Genomic DNA, 21,089 nt, shown 5'->3' with positions numbered 1-21,089 from the left:
TTCTCCATTTACGACGAATTTCAGAAAATTGCATATTTAAAACGTCCGTAATTCTTAAACCGTGCGTCGGATCGTGACAAGTTAGATATGTAAAACGTATAGAATTTCGTGTCGATTAAGATTTTCCAACTCTCATGCATGTTTAAGGCGGTTAGATATGTTGTTTGCATCAGTTTGTGTGTCGACATGATAAAAATGGTTTAGCTCGTAGTTATTTAACCGTAGCTCGGTTGGAGATGAGCCATATATGTAAATGGACTAGAACGACGAGTATAATCACGCGAACTACTTTTTTTGTTGTTTAACAAACATAAACTATGATTAGGACAGATCTAGACAGATTTAGATTTTAACGTGTGGGGTCAGTTCGGAGACGTTATATGTCGTTTCCGGCCTCATTTAAAATGACTAGATAGGTAGAATATTTGTGCTTCACCACTTTCCATGTTAAACAACATTTAATATTACCGTGTACCTAAATGAGAGTGAACTAAATAAGTAAACATGAAGTTCCGTCAATATCCAACTCGTTGCATATTGAGCTTCACTTAATGTGTAGCGTTTGACTGTGTGAATTTCCATGCCATGCCTTGCATATTTGAAACTGATCATGCATCATATGTGAATTGCATCATGTCGTGCATGTGTTGTGGTGAATACGTGTGTTGATGCTTGTTTTCCGGTTTGCTTCGTCTCGATAAAGTTCTGCAAGCGTGTCCGAATGTGAGGACCCATTCGACTATGTCGGTTTGTGTGTTTCACGGATTCGTTCTTCTTCCAAGCGGGATCTCAGGCAAGATGATCATTTTCCTAGGTATCATTACTATCATTGCCATGCTAGTTGTTTCGTTTCTACCGTTGTGTCTCGCTGCCTACCACCTGTTAAATATCAGCCTCCCAACATTGCCATGAAAACCTTCTACCTTTCTAGAACCTAGCAAACCACCGATTGGCTATGTTACTGCTTGCTTAACCATGTGTTAGCGTTGCTAGTTGTAGGTGTAGTTGATTCCATTTGATAACATGGGTTCCTTGTTATATCACCATATTAATTTTATTTAATTTAGTGCACCTACATACTTGGTAAAAGGTGGAAGGCTCGACCTTTCTAGCCTGGTGTTTTGTTCCACTTTTGTTACCTTAGTTTCAGCTACCGGTGTTATGTTCCATAAATGAGCGCTCCTAACATGTTCGGGGTTGTTATGGGACCCCCTAGATTCTTGTTTTGGGATAAAGCTCGTCTGGCAAGGCCCAACATTCGTACTATTTGCTTAATAACAAACTAAAATATGCATAGGGTTTGTTCACCCCGTGGATAATTAATCAACCCCCCGGGCCAGTGCTCCTCATGAGTGTTGGTCCAAACCGGGCGATGTGCAGCGCCCCCTGGTCACCCGCGGTTTAGCCAACCTGACGTCTTGCCCATCCGGTCGTGCCCCGAGAACAAGATACGTGGCTCCTATCGGGATTGTCGGCACGCCGGGCGGCCTTGCTGGACTTCTTTTGCCTTTCTCGAGCATCTTGTGCGAGGGATTCCGAGGATGCTTTGGGTTATCTCGAGGTTGAGGTTTTTCCAATAGAAACCCGAGGAGATCACGGGATTCCCTGATCGAGGTCATTCCGTGGCAGCGTGTGGTAGTTTGTGATGGACTAGTTGGAGCACCGCTGGAGGGTTAAATCTTTCGAAAAGCCGTGCCCGCGGTTATGTGGCAACGTGGAAACTTTGTTTAACATCTGGTTCTAGATAACTTGAAGTTAACCTAAATATAATTTGCCAATTGAGTGCGTAACCGCGACTGTCTCTTTCGTGAGCTCCTTCTTCGATCGAGGATACGGTGGGGTTATGTCTGATGGAAGTAGGTGTTCAGGATCATTTATTTGATCATTAGTAGTTCTTGTTCGTTATGTGTAGATCATCCCCCTCTTATTTTTGTACTCGTAAGTTAGCCACCTCAAATAAATTCTTAGTCACTTGCTGGAGCCTCACCACTTAACCATATCTCACCCATTAAGCTTTGCTAGTCTTGATACCTTTGGAAACGAGATTGTTGAGTCCCTGTGGCTCACATATTACTACAACACCAGTTGCAGGTACACGTAAAGGGTTACTTTGACATGAGCGCGCTGATTCTGCTATATTGAGTTTCTTCTTCTTCTTCATCGTCGATCTAGGATGGGTTCTAGGCCGGCAGCCTGGGATAGCAAGGATGGACGTCGTTCTTTTGTCGTTTGTTTTCGTCCATAGATGGACCCTACTCTTCTTCACGATGATTGATTATGTTGTTGAATGAATGTGACTCTGATGTAGCTTGTGGTGAGTGTAAGCCAACTCTTTATACTCATCTTTTCAGTACATGTACTTGTAACGATATCCATTCTTGCGAAACGACGAGATGTGTTTTTATCCCTGTCGAGTCCCTCGTGCCAAAATAAGGATAGGATCGCATCTTGGGTGTTACAAGTTGGTAACGGAGCAGTACTGACCTAGTTCTACCTCTTGAGCTTGCGTTGGTTTTTCCCTTGAAGAGGAAAGTGTGATGCAACATAGTAGCAGTAAGTATTTCCCTCAGTTTGAGAACCAAGGTATCAATCCAGTAGGAGTATCAAGATGAGGCACCAATGTACCTGCGCAAAAACAAACATAGTTGCACCCAATTCTATAAAGGGGTTGTCAATCCCTTCACGATTACTTGCAAGGTGAGATATGAAGGTGGAAAGTGCAACAAAGTAAAAGTGCAGATCTGAAAATATGATGTGAAGAAGACCCCGGGGCCATAGTGTTCACTAGAGGCTTCTCTCATGATAGCAAGTTTTACGGTGGGTGAATGAATTACTGTCGAGCAATTGATAGAATCCCGCTAAGTCATGATGATATCTAAGGAAATGATCATACATATAGGCATCACGTCCGAGACAAGTAGACCGATACTGTCTGCATCTACTACTATTACTCCACACATCGACCGCTATCCAGCATGCGTCTAGTGTATTGAGTTAGTGAGCCTAGCTCACTTGGCTAGTGGAGTGGATGTACAACCCAGCCACCCAGGTTCAAGTCCCCACGGGCGCAAGTTTGGGTTTTATTATTTCAAAAAAACTCGCTGTGGGGTGTTTCCCTTCGAGTTTTCCTTCAAAAAGAAGATGACATGATGTAGAGGGATAAATTCATGCAATAGGTATAAAACCCATCTTTTTACCCTTGACGGCAACAACACGATGCGTGCCTCGCTACCCCTTCTGTCACTAGGTGAGGACACCACACGGTATGAACCCAAACCAAGCACTTCTCCCATTTCAAGAATTATAGATCAAGTTGGCCAAATGAAACCCACAACTCGAAGAGAATTACAAGGATATGAAATCATACATATAAGAGATCAGAGGAGACTCAAATAATATTCATAGATAATCTGATCATAAATCCACAATTCATCGGATCTCGACAAACACACCGCAAAAGAAGGTCACATCGGATAGATCTCCATGAAGATCATGGAGAACTTTGTATTGAAGATCCAAGAGAGAGAAGAAGCCATCTAGCTACTAGCTATGGACCCGAAGGTCTATGGTGAACTACTCACGGATCATCGAAGTGGCAATGGTGTTGATGAAGAAGCCCTCCATGTCCGAATCCCCCCTCCGACAAGGCACCAGAACGGTCCCAGATGGGATCTTGCAGAGACAGAAGCTTGCAGCGATGGAAAAGTATTTTCATTGCTCTCTCTGGTGGTTTTTGGATTTTTAGACAGTTTATAGGCGGAAGAAGTAGGGCAAAGGAGCCGCGGGGGGCCCACAAGCCTGCTAGGTGCCCCCAGGCCACGGCTAGGGGGCTTGTGACCTCCCCTGAGGTCATTTGCCTTGGTTCTCAAGTCCCATGCGTATCTTCTGTTATGGAAAAAAATCATTCCGCAGGTTTTATTCCGTTTGGACTCCGTTTAATATTCTTCTGTGAAAAGGTCAAAAACACGGAAAAAACAGAAACTGGCACTTGGCACTGAGTTAATAGGTTAGTCCCAAAAAAGATATAAAATAGCATATTCATGCATACAAAACATCCAAAGTTGACAAGATAATAGCATGGAACCATCAAAAATATAGATACGTTGGAGACGTATCAAGCATCCCCAAGCTTAACTCCTGCTCGTCCTCGAGTAGGGAAGTCATAAAGACTGAATTTTTGATGTGGAATGCTACCTAACATATTTGTCCTTCGTAACTTCTTTCTTGTGGCATGAATGTTCAGATCCGTAAGATTCAAAACAATAGTTCACTATTGACATGAAAACAATAATACTTCAAGCATACTAGCAAAGTGATTATGGACTTTTGAAATAACATGGCCAAAGAAAGTTATCCCTACAAAATCATGTATTCTGGCTATGCTCCATCATCCCCACACAATGAATTTAAATTATGCACAACCCCGGTATTGGCCAAGTAATTGTTTTCACACTCTTACTTTCTCAAACTTTTTCAACTCTCATGCAATACATGAGCGTGAGCCATGGATATAGCACTATAGGTGGAATAGAGTGTGGTGGAGGTTGTGAGGCAAGAAAAAGGAGGATATGGTCACATCGAATCAGCGTATCAACGGGCTATGGAGATGCCCATCAATAGATATCAATGCGAATGAGTAGGGATTACCATGCAACGGATGCACTTAGAGCTATGAGTGTGTGAAAGCTCAAAAGGAGAACTAGTGGGTGTGCACCCAACTTGCTTGCTCACGAAGACCTAGGGCAATTTTGAGGAAGCCCATCATTGGAATATACAAGCCAAGTTATATAATGAAAATTCCAACTAGTATATGGAAGTGTCAAAACAAGAGACTCTCTATCATGAAGAACATGGTGCTATTTTGAAGCACAAGTGTGGAAAAAGATAGTAGCATTGTCCCTTCTCTCTTTTTCTCTCTTTTTTTGTTTGGGCTCTTTGGCCTCTTTTCATTAATTTTCTATTTCCTGACATGGGACAATGCTCTAATAATGATGATCCAAAGTTTGACAAGATAATAGCATGAAACCATAAAAAATAATAGATACGTTGGAGACGTATCAAGCATCCCCAAGCTTAACTCCTCCTCATCCTCGAGTAGGGAAGTGATAACGACTGAATTTTTGATGTGGAATGCTACCTAGCATAGTTGTCCTTTGTAACTTCTTTCATATGACATGAATTTTCAGATCCGTAAGATTCAAAACAGTAGTTTGCTATTGACATGAAAACAATAATACTTCAAGCAAACTAGCAAGGTAATCATGAACTTTCGAAATAAGAAGGCCATAGAAAGTTATCCCTACAAAATCATATAGTTTGGCTATGCTCCATCATCCCCACACAACTAATTTAAATCATGCACAACCCCGGTATTGGCCAAGTAATTGTTTTTGCACTCTTAATTTCTCGAACTTTTTATAACTATCACGCAATACATGAGTGTGAGCCATGGATATAGCACTATAGGTGGAAAAGAGTGTGGTGGTGGTTGTGAGACAAAAAAGGAGGAGATGGTCACATTGACTCGGCGTATCAAAGGGCTATGGAGATGCCCATTAATAGATATCAATGTGAATGAGTAGGGATTGCCATACAAAGGATGCACTAGAGCTATAAGTATGTGAAAGCTCAAAAGGAGAACTAGTGGGTGTGCATCCAACTTGCTTGCTCACGAAGACCTAGGGCCATTTGAGGAAGCCCATCATTGGAATATACAAGCTAAGCTATATAATAAAGATTCCCACTAGAATATGGTGGTGACGAAATGAGAGGCTCTCAATCATGAAGAACATGGTGCTATTATCAAGCACAAGTGTGGAAAACGATAGTAGCATTGTCCCTTCTCTCTTTTTCTCTTTTTTTATTTGGGATCTTTGGCCTCTTTTTTTATTTGGGCTCTTTGGCCTCTTTTTTTATTTCCTCACATGGTACAATGCTCTAATAATGATGATCATCACACTTTTATTTACTCACAGCTCAAAGCTCAGAACGATGATGACTCTATAGAAAATGCCTCCAGTAGTGTATCGGGATGTGCAACGATCTAGCTTGGCATATGACGTTGAAACATCTCGCTAGCTATCTTACGATCATGGAATGGCAATATTTGAGTGACGGCACAAGTCATGAGACGGAACGGTGGGAGTTGCATGGCAATATATCTCGGAATGGCTATGAAAATGCCATAGTAGGTAGGTATGGTGGCTCTTTTGAGGAAGGCATGTGGTGGGTTTGTGCACCGGTGAAAATTGCGCGGTACTAGAGAGGCTATCAATGGTGGAAGGTGAAAGTGCATCTATACCATGGACTCACATTAGTCATGAAGAACTCACATACTTGTTGCAAAAGTTTTTATTAGTAATCGAAACAAAGTGCTAAACGCATACTCCTAGGGGAAGGGTTGGTAGGTGTTAACCATCACGCGATCCCGACCGCAACACAAAGGATGACAATCAATAGATCAATTATACTCCGACTTCCTAACATAGCGGTTCACCATATGTGCATGTTACGGGAATCACTAATTTCAACACAAGTATTTCTAGATTCACAACACCCTACTAACATAACTCTTAATATTACCAAATCCACATCTCAAAACTAATTCAGAGGAATCAGACTTGTCTTTCTACTCAATGCACATGAAGATGGAAGTTGTTGTATCCTCTTTGGGTACCTATAACCTTTGGACTACTTTCATGGCACAAACCAACTACCAAGTCATGCACCGCCGTGCTCTAAAAGATCTAAGTGAAGCACATAGAGCAAAATTATCTAGCTCAAAAGATATAAGTGAAGCACGATGAGCTTTCTAGCAAAATCACGATGAGTACATGTATCTCTCAAAAGGTGTGCAGCAAAGATGATTGTGACATAACAAAAAGAAAAGACTTCTACGATACAAGACGCTCCAAGAAAAACACATATCATGTGATGAATAAAAATATAGCTCCAAGTAATGTTATCGATGGATTGAAGACGAAAGAGGGGATGCCTTCCCGGGGCATCCCCAAGCTTAGGCTTTTTGGTGTCCTTTAATTTGGCTTGGAGTTCCTTGGGAATCCCCAAGCTTGAGCTCTTTCCACTCTTTATCCCCAAGCTTGAGCTCTTTCCACTCTTTATCACCCAAAACTTGAAAACTTCACAACACAAAACTTAAACATAAACTCGTGATATCATTAGCACAAGAAAACAAACTACCAACTCTTTAGGTACTGTAGCAATCTTGATTTCTATTTATATTGGTGTTATATTACTATATTCTCACTTTTTCATGGCTAGTACCCCTCGATACTATCCATAGTTTCATCAAAACAAGCAACCAACTCAACAAAAACAGAATCTATCAAAAACAGACCAGTCGGTAGCAATCTGTATACTTCGTATACTTCTGATACCTCCAAAATTCTGAAAAATTGCGACTGCCTGGGAAAAAGGCATATCAACCATCAGAAAAAAGAATCAACTCAAAAAATCTTTCTTAATAAAAATGAAAAATAATCTCGTGGGTGAAAAGTTTCTGTCTTTTTCCAGCAGGATCAAACAACCGTCACCAAGACTAGTCATAAGGGTTTTGCTTGGCTCAAACACAAAAAGAAACATAAAAACACAATCATAACAGAATTATGATGGTGTGGACTCAACAAAACAGAAAGAAAAAGGTAAATTCATTGGGTTGCCTCCCAACATGCGCTATTGTTTAACGTCCTTAGCTAGGCATTGATAATTGAATGATGCTCACATAAAGGATAGCAATCAGACACAAAGAGAGCATCATGAAACATGTGACAAACATATCTAAGTCTAACATACTTCCTATGCATAGTCATTTTATAGGAAAACAAATTGTCAAGACAACCAATAGTTACCATATGCAAGGAAGAAGAAAGAGACAATGTCAATCTCAACATAACGAGAGGTAATTTGGTAACATGAAAGTTTCTACCACAATATTTGCCTCTCGCATTACATGTGGGATCATATTCAAATTCAACAATATAGATATCACATAGGATATTATTTTCATGATCCACATGCATGCAAAGTTGACGCTCTTCAAAAATAGTGGGATTATCATCAACTAAAGTCATGACTTCTCCAATCCCACTTTCAATATTGTTGCAAATATCATAATCATCATGAGGCTTAAACAAATTTTCAAGATCATAAGAAAAATCATTACCCCAATCATGTTCATTGCAACAAGTAGTGGACATAGCAAAACTAGAATCCCCAAGCTTATGGTTTTGCATATTTTTAGCATGATTGTCACTACTAGAATTTATAATTAAATCATTGCAATCATGCTTTTCATTCAAGGATCCCTCGTGAATCATTTCATAAATTTCTTCATCACGATTTTCAGATTCACGCATCTCAAGAAAAAGTCCATAGAGAAAGTGAAGTGCACTCAACTCACTAGCAATTGGTTCCACATAAGTGAATCTCTTAAAGAGATTAGCAAGTGGATGAGGATCCATATCAATAGATTTTCAGCAAGAGAAGATGCAAGCATATTGAAGGAACATAGCATGCAAGCAAAGGAAAGGCAAACGAAAAAGGCAAATATTTTTTTGTAAGTTCTTTGTTTTTCAGAAGTGGGGGAGAGGAAAACGAGAGGCAAAAAAGCAAATGCAAGAGATGAGTTTGCGCCACTTACTTGGATGAGTTCTTGACTTGATCCTCCCCGTCAACGGCGCCAGAAATTCTTATGCTACGGCAACAGACAACAACGCCAAAAATTGGCACGTTGATGGAGACTGGGCTTGCGTTGGTTTTTTCCGTTGAAGAGGAAAGGGTGGTGCAACATAGGAGCAGTAAGTATTTCCCTCAGTTTGAGAACCAAGGTATCAATCCAGCAGGAGAATCTCGTCAAGTCCAGAGTACCTACGCAAACACAAACGAGCTTGCACCCAACGCTATAAAGGGGTTGTCAATCCCTTCAAGATTGATTGCAAAGTGAGATCTGAAGGCGGAAAGTGCAACGAAGTAAAAGAGTAAGGCTTAAAATATGGTGTGAAGTAGACCCGGGGGCCATAGTGTTCACTGGAGGCTTCTCTCAAAATAACAAATATTACGGTGGGTGAACAAATTACTGTCGAGCAATTGATAGAACCGCGCAAAGTCATGACGATATCTAAGGCAATGATCATACATATAGGCATCAGGTCTGAGACAGGTAGACCGATACCTTCTGCATCTACTACTATTACTCCACACATCGACTGCTATCCAGCATGCATCTAGTGTATTGAGTTCATGACGAATAGAGTAACGCCTTAAGCAAGATGACATGATGTAGAGGGATAAACTCAAACCAATGATGAAAACCCCACCTTTTTACCCTTGATGGCAACAACACGAAGCGCGCCTCGCTACCCCTTCTGTCACTGGGTGAGGTCACCGCACAGTATGAACCCAATACCAAGAACTTCTCCCATTGCAAGAATTATAGATCAAGTTGGCCAAACAAAACCCACAACTCGAAGAGAATTACAAGGATATGAAATCATGCATATAAGAGATCAGAAGAAACTCAAATAAGATTCATAGATAATCTGATCCTAAATCCACAATTCATCGGATCTCGACAAACACACCGCAAAAGAAGATTACATCGTATAGATCTCCATGAAGATCATGGAAATCTTTGTATTGAAGATCCAAGAGAGAAAAGAAGCCATCTAGCTACTAGCTATGGACCCGTAGGTCTATGGTGAACTACTCACGCATCATCGGAGAGGTCATGGTGTTAATGAAGAAGCCCTCCGTATCCGAATCCCCCTCCGACAGGGCACCAGAATGTGCCCCAGATGGGATCTTGCGGAGACAGAAGCTTGCGGCGGCGGAAAAGTACTTTCGATGATCTCCTGATTTTTTCTGGGATTTTAGGGAATATATAGGCGAAGGAGCTAGGTCAGAGGAGGCCCAGGGAGCCCACAAGCCTGGGAGGCGCGGCCCCCCTGGCCGTGCCATGAGGGCTTGTGGGGTCCCCGTTGATCCTTTGCCTTGGTTCTCAAGTCTCCCGATCGTCTTCTGTTTCGGAAAAAATCTTTTCAAAAGTTTTATTCCGTTTGGCTCCGTTCAAAATCCTACCCTGAAAAGGGTCAAAAACTTGGAAAAACATGAACTGGCGCTTGGCACTGAGTTAATAAGTTAGTCCCAAAAAATATGAAAAAGGCATACAAAATATCCAAAGTTTGACAAGAAAATAGCATGAAACCATAAAAAATATAGATACGTTGGAGACGTATCACGATACAAGTCATGAGACGGAACGGTGGAGTTGCATGGCAATATATCTCGGAATGGCTATGAAAATGCCATAATAGGTAGGTATGGTGGCTGTTTTGAGAAAGGTATATGGTGGGTTTGTGTACCGGCGAAAGTTGCACGGCACTAGAGATGCTAGCAATGGTGGAAGGTGAAAGTGCATCTATACCATGGACTCACATTAGTCATGAAGAACTCATATACTTATTGCGAAAGCTTTATTAGTAATCGAAACAAAGTGCTAAACACATATTCCTAGGTGAAGGGTTGGTAGGTGTTAACCATCGCGCGATCCTGACCGCCAGACAAAGGATGACAATCAATAAATCAGTTATGCTCCGACTTCCTAACATAGCGGTTCACCATATGTGCATGTTACGGGAATCCCTAACTTCAACGCAAGTATTTCTAGATTCACAACACCGTACTAACATAACTCTAATATTATCAAATCCATATCTGAAAACTAATTGTTAGGAATCAAACTTATCTTACTAATCAATGCACTTGAATAAGAAAGTTTTTATTATATCCTCTTTGGATGCCTATCATCTTTAGGACTACTTTTATAGCACAAGCCAATTACCAAGTTACTGAGAGAGAGCACTCTCAAAAAGATATAAGTGAAGATCGAGAGTTTTTATTTCTTCAAAATATGACACCACCGTGCTCTAAAAATATTTAATGAAGCACTAGAGCAAAGTTATCTAGCTCAAAAGATATAAGTGAAGCTCAATGAGTATTCTAGCAAATTCATGATGAGTGCATGTCCCTCTCAAGAAGGTGTGCAGAAAGGATGGCTGCGACAAAACAGAAAAGAAAAGACTCCTATAATACACGACGCTCCAAGCAAAACACATATCATGTGGTGAATAAAAATATAGCTCCAAGTAACGTTACCGATGGATTGAAGACGAAAGAGGGGATGCCTTCCGAGGGTATCCCCAAGCTTAGGCTTTTTGGTGTCCTCAAATTTGGCATGGGATGCCTTGGGAATCCCCAAGCTTGAGCTCTTTCCACTCTTTATCCCATTGTCCATGAGAACATCACCCAAATCTTGAAAACTTCACAACACAAATCTGAAACATAAGTTCGTGATATCATTAGCATAAGAAAACAAACTACCAACTCTTTAGGTACTGCAGTAAACTTGATTTCTATTTAGGTTGATGTTAGATTACTGTACTGTCACTTTTCCATGGCTAGTACCCCCCGATACTATCCTTAGTTTCATCAAAATAATCAATCAACACAACAAAAACATACCAGTTTGTAGCAATATGTATACTTCGTATACTTCTGTTATCTCAAAAATTCTGAACAATTATGAAAATTAGGGCAATTTGTATATCAACCAGAAGCAAAAAGAATAAACTCAAAATCTCTTTCTGGATAGGAATTAAAAATAATTTCGTGAGCACAAAGTTTCTGTCTTTTTCAGCATGATCAAGCAACCATCACAAAACTAATCATAAAGGTTTTACTTGGCACAAACACAAAAAGAAACACAAAAAACACAATCATAAAAGAATTATGATGGTGTGGACACAAAAAAAAGCAAAAATCAAGTATAAATTCATTGGGTTGCCTCCCAACAAGCGCTATTTTTTAACGCCCTTAGCTAGGCATAAGGCGATAGCATCAAGTATCGTCGTCTTTGGTGCTCAAATCATAAGTAGCCCTCATCCTGTATTCATAAGGCAATCTTATTTTATTTCTAGGAAAGTGTTCCATGCCATTCTTTAATGTAAATTGAAATCTAATATTCCCTTCCTTCATATCGATGATAGCACCAATAGTCCTAAGGAAAGGTCTACCAATAATGATGGGACATGTCGGATTGCAATCAATATCAAGCACAATGAAATCTACGGGTACATAGTTCCTATTTGCAATAATAAGAACATCATTGATCCTTCCCATAGGTTTTTTAATGGTAGAATCCGCAAGATGCAAATTAAGAGAGCACTCATCAATCTCATTGATGCCTAGAACATCACATAATGACTTTGGAATAGCGGAAACACTAGCACCCAAATCACACAAAGCATTGCATTCATAGTTTTTAATCTCGATTTTGATAGTAGGTTCCCACTCATCATGAAGTTTTCTAGGAATAGATATCTCCAACTCAAGTTTCTCTTCAAGAGATATCATCATAGCATCGACGATATGATCGGTAAAAGCCTTGTTTTGGCCATAAGCATGTGGAGAGTTTACCATGGATTGAATCAAGGAAGTACATTCAATCAAAGAGCAACTATCATAATTGAATTCCTTGAAATCCAAAGTAGTAATTTCATTACTACTCAAAGTTTTGATATCCTCTACTCCACTTTCAGTGCTTTTAGCATCAAGATAGATAGACTCTGAATCCTTGGGGCGTTTCTCAACCAATGGATTCATATCCAGCCCCATCATCATTAGGATTGACATTAGAAAACAAGGATTCAACAGGAGTCACACCAAGCACTTTAAGATCTTCGTGATTCTCATCACATATTTCAGGTTTAGCAGCCATTTTATTGACTAAGGTAGCCTGTTTATCAGAAATCTGGCCTACCAATTTTTCAAGACGAGCAAACTGAGAATTTAACGCAAGGAATAGTTTGGCCATATCATCAACTCCTTTATTCATAAAGGCTCTCTATGAAAGTAACTATTATAATCAAACTGTGTAGACATGAAGCCTTTAACACTAGTTTCAATCTCTTCCAACCTTTTATAGTAAGCATCATAATCTTTTGGTTGGGCCATGCAGGTCTTAGCAGGCAGACAAGTGCATAACCAAACAGAATGCAAGCGAAAGAAAAGGGCGAACAAAAAAGGCAAATATTTTTGTAAATTTTGTTTTTTTAGAAGTGGGGGAGAGGAAAACGAGAGGCAAAAGGCAAATAATGTAAATGCAAGAGATGAGTTTGCAATAGTTACTAGGATATGCTTCACTTTGAATACTCCCCGGCAACGGCGCCAGAAATAGGCACGTTGACGGGAGACTATTCTTGACTTGATCCTCTCCGGCAACGACGCCAAAAATTCTTCTTGCTACCACTTGAGCTTTCGTTGGTTTTTCCCTTAAAGAGGAAAGGGTGATGCAACACAGTAGCAGTAAGTATTTCCCTCAGTTTGAGAACCAAGGTATCAATATAGTAGGAGTATCAAGATGAGGCACCAATGTACCTGCGCAAAAACAAACAAACTTGCACCCAACGCTATAAAGGGGTTGTCAATCCCTTCACCATTATTTGCAAGGTGAGATCTGAAGGTGGAAAGTGCAACAAAGTAAAAGTGTAGATCTGAAAATATGATGCGAAGTAGACCCAGGGACCATAGTGTTCACTAGAGGCTTCTCTCATGATAGCAAGTATTACGGTGGGTGAACGAATTACTGTCGAGCAATTGATAGAATCGCGCAAAGTCATGATGATATCTAAGGTAATGATCATACATATAGGCATCACAACCGAGACAAGTAGACCGATACTGTCTGCATCTACTACTATTACTCCACACATCGACCGCTATCCAGCATGCATCTTCTGTATTGAGTTCATAACAAACAGAGTAACGCTTTAAGCAAGATGACATGATGTGGAGGGATAAATTCATGCAATAGATATAAACCCCATCTTTTTACCCTTGATGGCAACAACATGATGCGTGCCTCGCTACCCCTTCTGTCACTGGGTGAGGACACTGCATGGTATGAACCCAAAACCAAGCACTTCTCCCATTGCAAGAATTATAGATCAAGTTGGCCAAACGAAACCCACAACTCGAACAGAATTACAAGGATACGAAATCATGCAGATAAGAGATCAGAGGGCACTCAAATAATATTCATAGATAATCTGATCATAAATCCACAATTCATCGGATCTCGACAAACACACCACAAAAGAAGGTTACATCGGATAGATCTCCATGAAGATTATGGAGAACTTTGTATTGAAGATCCAAGAGAGAGAAGAAGCCATCTAGCTACTAGCTATGGACCCGAAGGTCTGTGGTGAACTACTCACGCATCATCGGAGAGGCAATGGTGTTGATGAATAAGCCCTCCGTGTCCGAACCCCCCCTCCGGCAGGGCACCAGAACGGTCCCCAGATGGGATCTTGCAGAGACAGAAGCTTGCGGCGGTGGAGAAGTATTTTCGTGGCTCTCTCTGATGGTTTTTGGATTTTTAGAGAATTTGTAGGCACAAGAAGTTGGGCAAAGGAGCCACGGGGGGCCCACAAGCCTGCTAGGCGCGCCCCCCAGCCCGCGGCTAGGGGGCTTGTGACCTCCCCCGAGGTCCTTTGCCTTGGTTCTCAAGTCCCCTCCATATCTTTTGTTATGGAAAAATCATTCCGCAGGTTTTATTCCGTTTGGCCTTCGTTTAATATTCTTCTCTGAAAAAGGTCAAAAACACGGAAAAAACAAAAACTGGCACTTGGCACTGAGTTAATGGGTTAGTCCCAAAAAATATATAAAATAGCATATTCATGCATACAAAACATCCAAAGTTGACAAGATAATAGCATGAAACCATCAAAAATTATAGATTCGTTGGAGACGTATCACCTAGGAACCTTTTATATTGATCGAACTTGGCCGAGTCGAGTCTAGTAAAAATCTACTTTGAGTCTTGTTATATATCAAAGAGTAGGATTCTTTTTAATCCTCTTTTATGCTCTGGTGAGGAATCTTGACGTAATAATTTTAATTCTACTCTTCGCACTAAAGAAATTAGGATCACGTGGATATTTTTGGAGTCTATATGATGCCGACGTGACGGTGTTCTGAGTTGGTGGCTCCTGCCGTGTTGATTTTAATCCGGGGAGTTGAGGTCCAAGGGATTCTTGAGCACGTGGTTATTGATACATCTCCGTCGTATCTACTTTTCCAAACTCTTTTGCCCTTGTTTTGGACTCTAAATTGCATGATATGAATGGAACTAACCCGGACTAACGCTGTTTTTAGCAGAATTGCCATGGTGTTGTTTTTGTGCAGAAATAAAAGTTCTCGGAATGTCCTTAAAATTTATGGAGATTTTTTCTGGAATTAATGAAAAATACGTGCGCAAAGATCCACCGGAGTAGGTGTCCCAGTGGGCCACAAGCCCCTGGGCCGCGGCCACCCCCCAGGCCGCCCCGTGAGGGCTTGTGGGGCCCACGTGGCACCACCGCCCCAAACTCAGCTCTATTTATTCCGTCTCACCCGTGAGGGCTAGTGTCTATTTATTCCGCCCCGTGAAGGATTCATCGTGTTTTACGATACGGAGGCACCACCACCTCCTGTTCTTCATCTGGAGGGCAGATCTGGAGTCCGTTCGGGGCTGCGGAGAGAAGAAATCGTCGCCATCGTCATCATCAACCTTCCTCCATCGACAATTCCATCGTTCATGAGTAATCACATCGTAGGCTCGCTGGACGGTGATGAGTTGTATGAGATCTATCATGTAATCGAGTTAGTTTTGACGAGGATTGATCCCTAGGATCCACTATGTTCTAGATTGATGTTGCTACTACTTGGCTATGCTTAATGCTTGTCACTAGGGCCCGAGTGCCATTATTTCAGATCTAAACCTATTCTGTTGTCGCCAATATATGTGTGTTTTAGATCCTATCTTGCAAGTTGTAGTCACCTACTATGTGTTATGACCCGGCAACCCCGGAGTGACAATAGTCGGAACCACTCCCGGAGATGACTATAGTATGAGGATTTCATGTATTCACCAAGTGTTAATGCGTTGGTACGGTTCTTTATTAAAAGGAGAACCTTAATATCCCATAGTTTCCATTAGGACCCCGCAGCCACGGGAGGGATGGACAATAGATGTCATGCAAGTTCTTTTCCCTAAGTATGTATGACTACATACAGAATACATGCCTACATTAGATTGACGAACGGGAGCTAGATACATATCTCTCCGTGTTATAGCTGTTAAATGATGAATCACATCCGGCATACTCATCCATCACCGATCCAGTGCCTACGAGTCTTTTACTACTAGTCCTTGCTACGTTACTTTACTTGGTACTGCTGTCACTACTGCTGTTACTTGCTACTTGGCTGTTACTTGCTGCAACACTTTTACTGGCGCCATTGATACAACAATTAGGAATAGTATGCCATCAACAGATCTATTTCTGGCACCGTTGCTATCATACCACTTTGCTACTGATACTTTGCTTGCAGACACTAATCTTTCAAGTGTGGTTGAAATTGACAAACTCATCTGCTAATACTTGAGAATATTCTTTCGCCCCGCCTGTCGAACCAATAAATTTGGGTTGAATACTCTACCCTCGAGAACTGTTGCAATCCCCTATACTTGTGGGTTATCAAGACCTTTTTCTGGCGCCGTTGTCGGGGAGGCATAGCTATATTCTCTGAGTCACTTGGGATTGATGTCTGCTGGTCACTATGAGGAATCCGAAAGATCGAAGAACTGAAATCTTGCCTTCCACTACGAGGAGAGGTAAGGAACTGCCATCTAGGTCTGCACTTGATTCACCTTTAGTTTTGAGTAAGTTTGCGACATCACCTCCTGCTAAAAGTCTTGATATGTCGCCTATGCCTGATGATGCTATGCTTGATACTATGCCTGATGATGCTATGCTTGATACTATGCCTGATGATGTTATTCTTGATACTATGCCTGATGATGCTATGCTTGATACTGCTTTGCCTGATGATGCCATGCTTGATACTACTATGCCTGATGATGCCATGCTTGATACTGCTTTGCCACTAGGTGCATTCCTTGATGCACAAATTGCTAGAGTTGCTGCTAGATGTGATGATACTTCTGAAACTGCTGATACTATTGAAGTAGAACCTGCTACTATGCTTGAATTGCCTGTTATGCCTGAGTGCTATGTTATGGAGGGAGATATAGCCGAGGATTTTCTTGTGTGTAAGGATAGATATGATGTTGAGAAACTACTGCTTAAGTGCAAAGAGAAGTCTTTGAACGCTAGGATGAAATACGACCCGAAGTTTGCTACTTCGCCTATCTTTGTGACCGATAAGGATTACGAACTCTTTGTCGACCCTGAGTTAATCACTCTGGTCGAATCTGATCCCTTTCACGGTTATGAGTCTCAAACGGTTGTAGCCCATCTTACCAAACTGCACGATATAGCCACCCTATTCACTAGTGAGGAAAAGATCCACCACTACTATATCCTCAAGCTGTTTCCTTTCTCGCTAAAGGATGATGCTAAGACTTGGTTCACTTCTCTTGCTCCTGGTTGTGTGTATAGCCCCCAGGATATGGTCTACTACTTTTGTGAAAAATATTTCCCTCCCATAAGAAACAAGCTGCCTTGCAGGAAATATACAACTTTGCTCAAGCTGAGGAAGAGAGTCTCCCACAAGCTTAGGGGAGGCTCATCCAGCTACTCAATGCTTTGCCTGATCACCCTCTTGAGAAGAATGAAATAGTTGATATCTTCTATAATGGACTTACCGATGCTTCTACAGACCACCTAGATAGTTGTGCTAGTTGTGTTTTTAGGGAACGAACCATAGAACAAGCTGAGATCCTTTTGAATAACATCTTGTGCAATGAGAATGCTTGGACTATTCCCAAACCACCTGCTAAGCCAACTCCGAAGAAAAGAGGTATTCTATTCCTCAGTCCTAAAGATATGCAAGAAGCCAAGAAATCTATGTGAGAGAAAGGCATTAAATCTGAAGATGTCAAAAATCTACCACCTATCGAAGAGATCCATGGTCTCGATAACCTGATACAGGTAGTAGAAGTAAATTCTCTGCATAGGTTTGATGAGAGTGATATTCCTCTTGATAAACCTGCTAGCTTATGCCTGGATGAATTTGATAACTTTGTTGCCAAACAATAGAGTTTCAATGATTATGTTAGCAGACAATTGGAACAGAATGCTCGTATGCTTAGTCATTTAAGTGCTTGTGTGGACAGAAATGTCAATGATCTTAAGCTTCCGAGTAAACATGCCTCTATGGTTACCACTCAGGTAGAACAAGTACTTAAAGCTCAGAATGACTTGCTCAATGAGTTGAATAATAATTCCGTTAGAGTCGTTACTAGAGGCGGTAGAATGACCCAGGAACCTTTATATCCTGAGGGTCATACGAAGAGAATTGAACAAGATTCTCAAGGAGTTAGCACTGATGCACCTAGTCATCCTAGAAAGAAGAAGAAAGATGATAGAAAATTGCACGCTAGCAACCCTGTTGCTACTACACCTGAGAGTCCAAACGATGCCTCTGTCTCTGATGTTGAAACACAATCTGGTAATGAACATGAGCCTAATGATAATATCAATAGTGATATCCATATTGATGCTCAACCTAGCAATGAAAAGGATGTGGAGATTGAACCTCTCGATCTTGATAACCCACAACCTAAGAATAGAAGATACGATAAGAATGACTTCACTTCTAGGAAGCATGGTAAAGAAAGGGAACCATGGGTTCAGAATCCCATGCCCTTTCCTCCCAAACCATCCAAGAAAAAGGATGACGAGGATTTTGAGCCATTCGTTGAAATGATCAGACCTGTCTTTCTGCAAATGCGTTTGACAGATATGCTCAAAATGTCTCCGTATGCTAAGTACATGAAGGATATTGTGACTAATAAGAGGAGGATACCTGAGGTTGAGATTTACACCATGCTTGCTAATTATACCTTCAAGGGTGGAACTCCTAAGAAACTAGGTGATCCCGGTGTGCCCACTATACCTTGCTCCATTATAGGCAACTACGTTAGAACTGCGTTATGCGACCTTGGAGCCGGTGTTAGTGTTATGCCTCTCTCTCTTTATCATAGACTTGAGCTGGATAAGTTGACACCCATTGAAATCTCTCTGCAAATGGCCGACAAATCAACTGCTTTCCCTATCGTCATTTGCGAGGATGTGCCTGTAGTGGTTGCTAATATCACTATCTTAACAGACTTTGTTATCTTGGATATTCCAGAGGATGATGCCATGGCAGTCATCCTCGGAAGACCCTTTTTAAACACGTCAGGGGCTGTTATAGATTGCAACAAAGGCAATGTCACTTTCCATGTCAACGGTAATGAGCATGAGTACATTGCATCAATGCTATCGAAAAAACTTCATCGATTTTTATTGGGAGCTTTGAATGCCCTATTCCTTGTGCCAAGGTGAAGTATGATTTGCTTGTTGGGGAGATACACATCCCCATTGAGGTGACCTAGTGACTATTCGAAAATTCTCGATTCTCTTTTGCGATTCGAAAAGGTTCGTCGAGGAAACTTGATCAACCTCATTGACGGATTCCTTTCAATGACCATGAGATGGATGAATCGAGGAGTCACAAACCTCTGTTCCAAGCTTTCACCTTCGGTTGCTTAGAAGAAAAATGATAGATTTAGTTTAGTTTTCCCTGTTTTCTGTTTTAGCGTCCGGTAGAAAAGTACCCCGAAAATAAAAGTTCTCCGAACGTCCTTAAAATCAAGTATGATTTTTTCTGGAATTTTTGAAAAATACTGAGATGAAGAGCTTGTCTGGGGGCTGCACCAGTGGGCCACAAGCCCTAACGGCGCGGGCACCCCCCTGGCCGTGCCACCCAGTCTTGTGGGGCCCACAGGCACCCCCTCCACTCATTCTTGCTCTCATCTGGTTCTCCTACCTCCAGAAAAAATCGTTTCACAGCTCAAACCCGTGTTCTTGCTCCTCTTGTTGGGATTTTCGATCTCTTTGCTCAAATCACCATTCTCCAAAGTGTTTTGGGGAAATTACTCCTTGGTAAGTGACTCCTCCATTGGTCCAATAAGTTTTTGCTCTAGTTCCTTATACTCCGTGTATTTTTGCTGCCTTGGTGACCATGTTCTTGAGCTTTGCATGCTGATTTTAGCTGGTCCCAAGTAGTTTTGATGCGTAATATGGCCTCTAGGCACTTGTGGGAGTAGTTGCTACGAGTTTCGTTGAGCCTTATTCACTTTACCTTAGAGTCACTAACAATTTCAGAAATTTTCAGAGATAGAAAAGGGAAAAGATGAGGAGGTTCTTAAGAGGCTTTTCAAGCCGTGACCCCAAGGATGATGGGAGTGAGAAGAAGCCCAAGTATCTGGTCCCTCGAGTCGCAGAAGTTCGAGCGTGCGAGTGGCCAAGCGACGTGTTTTTATGCGCCGCTGGAATTTATGAGGACTTTTATCACTTGGTGGAAAACGCAGGCCTTACCGCTTTCGTTGAAGATAAGTGTCCGCAATACCTCCTCCTCACTAATATCTTCGTACAAAGCTTTAACTTCTATCCGAGGAAGAATCCTCCTATGGGTGAGTTCAAACTTTACGATATTCCCCAGCGCATGTCACTCCAGGATTTTGGCAATGTTTGCAAATTACCTTACGTTGGGGATATTCATGAACCTCGTCCATGGGACTTGGAAGCTTTCTTCGATACAATTGTTGTAGGAGAGGAGAGAGGAGTGTCTTGCGCTAGAGCTGTTAGCATTCATTTTCCCGTGCTTCGGTACTTCTCATTATTTGTGGGAAAATGTTTGATTGGCCATGGGAAGGCTGGGTCACTTAGTTCCCCAGATCTTGCGGTTTTGTGTGAAGCCCTTTATAACGATAAAACTTATAGCTTGGACGCTATAGTAGCTCAACGGTTGAACCTGAACCGTTGTAAAGGTGTTGTCTATGGAGGTATCTATGTTACTCATCTTGCTAGACACTTTGAGATACCTATTAGACTGCAGGAGGAAGAAGAGATTCTTCTTCCCGAGAGATATCTAGATTACGATAGCATGGTTCGCCATGACTTTCTTGATAGATATATAAATAGAAGGATGATTTATAACCTGGTGTTTAGTCAGGGTAC

This window comes from Hordeum vulgare, chromosome 6H, assembly GCF_904849725.1.
Source record: "Hordeum vulgare subsp. vulgare chromosome 6H, MorexV3_pseudomolecules_assembly, whole genome shotgun sequence".
Lineage (NCBI taxonomy): Eukaryota > Viridiplantae > Streptophyta > Magnoliopsida > Poales > Poaceae > Hordeum > Hordeum vulgare.
This window is presented reverse-complemented; position numbering follows the sequence as displayed.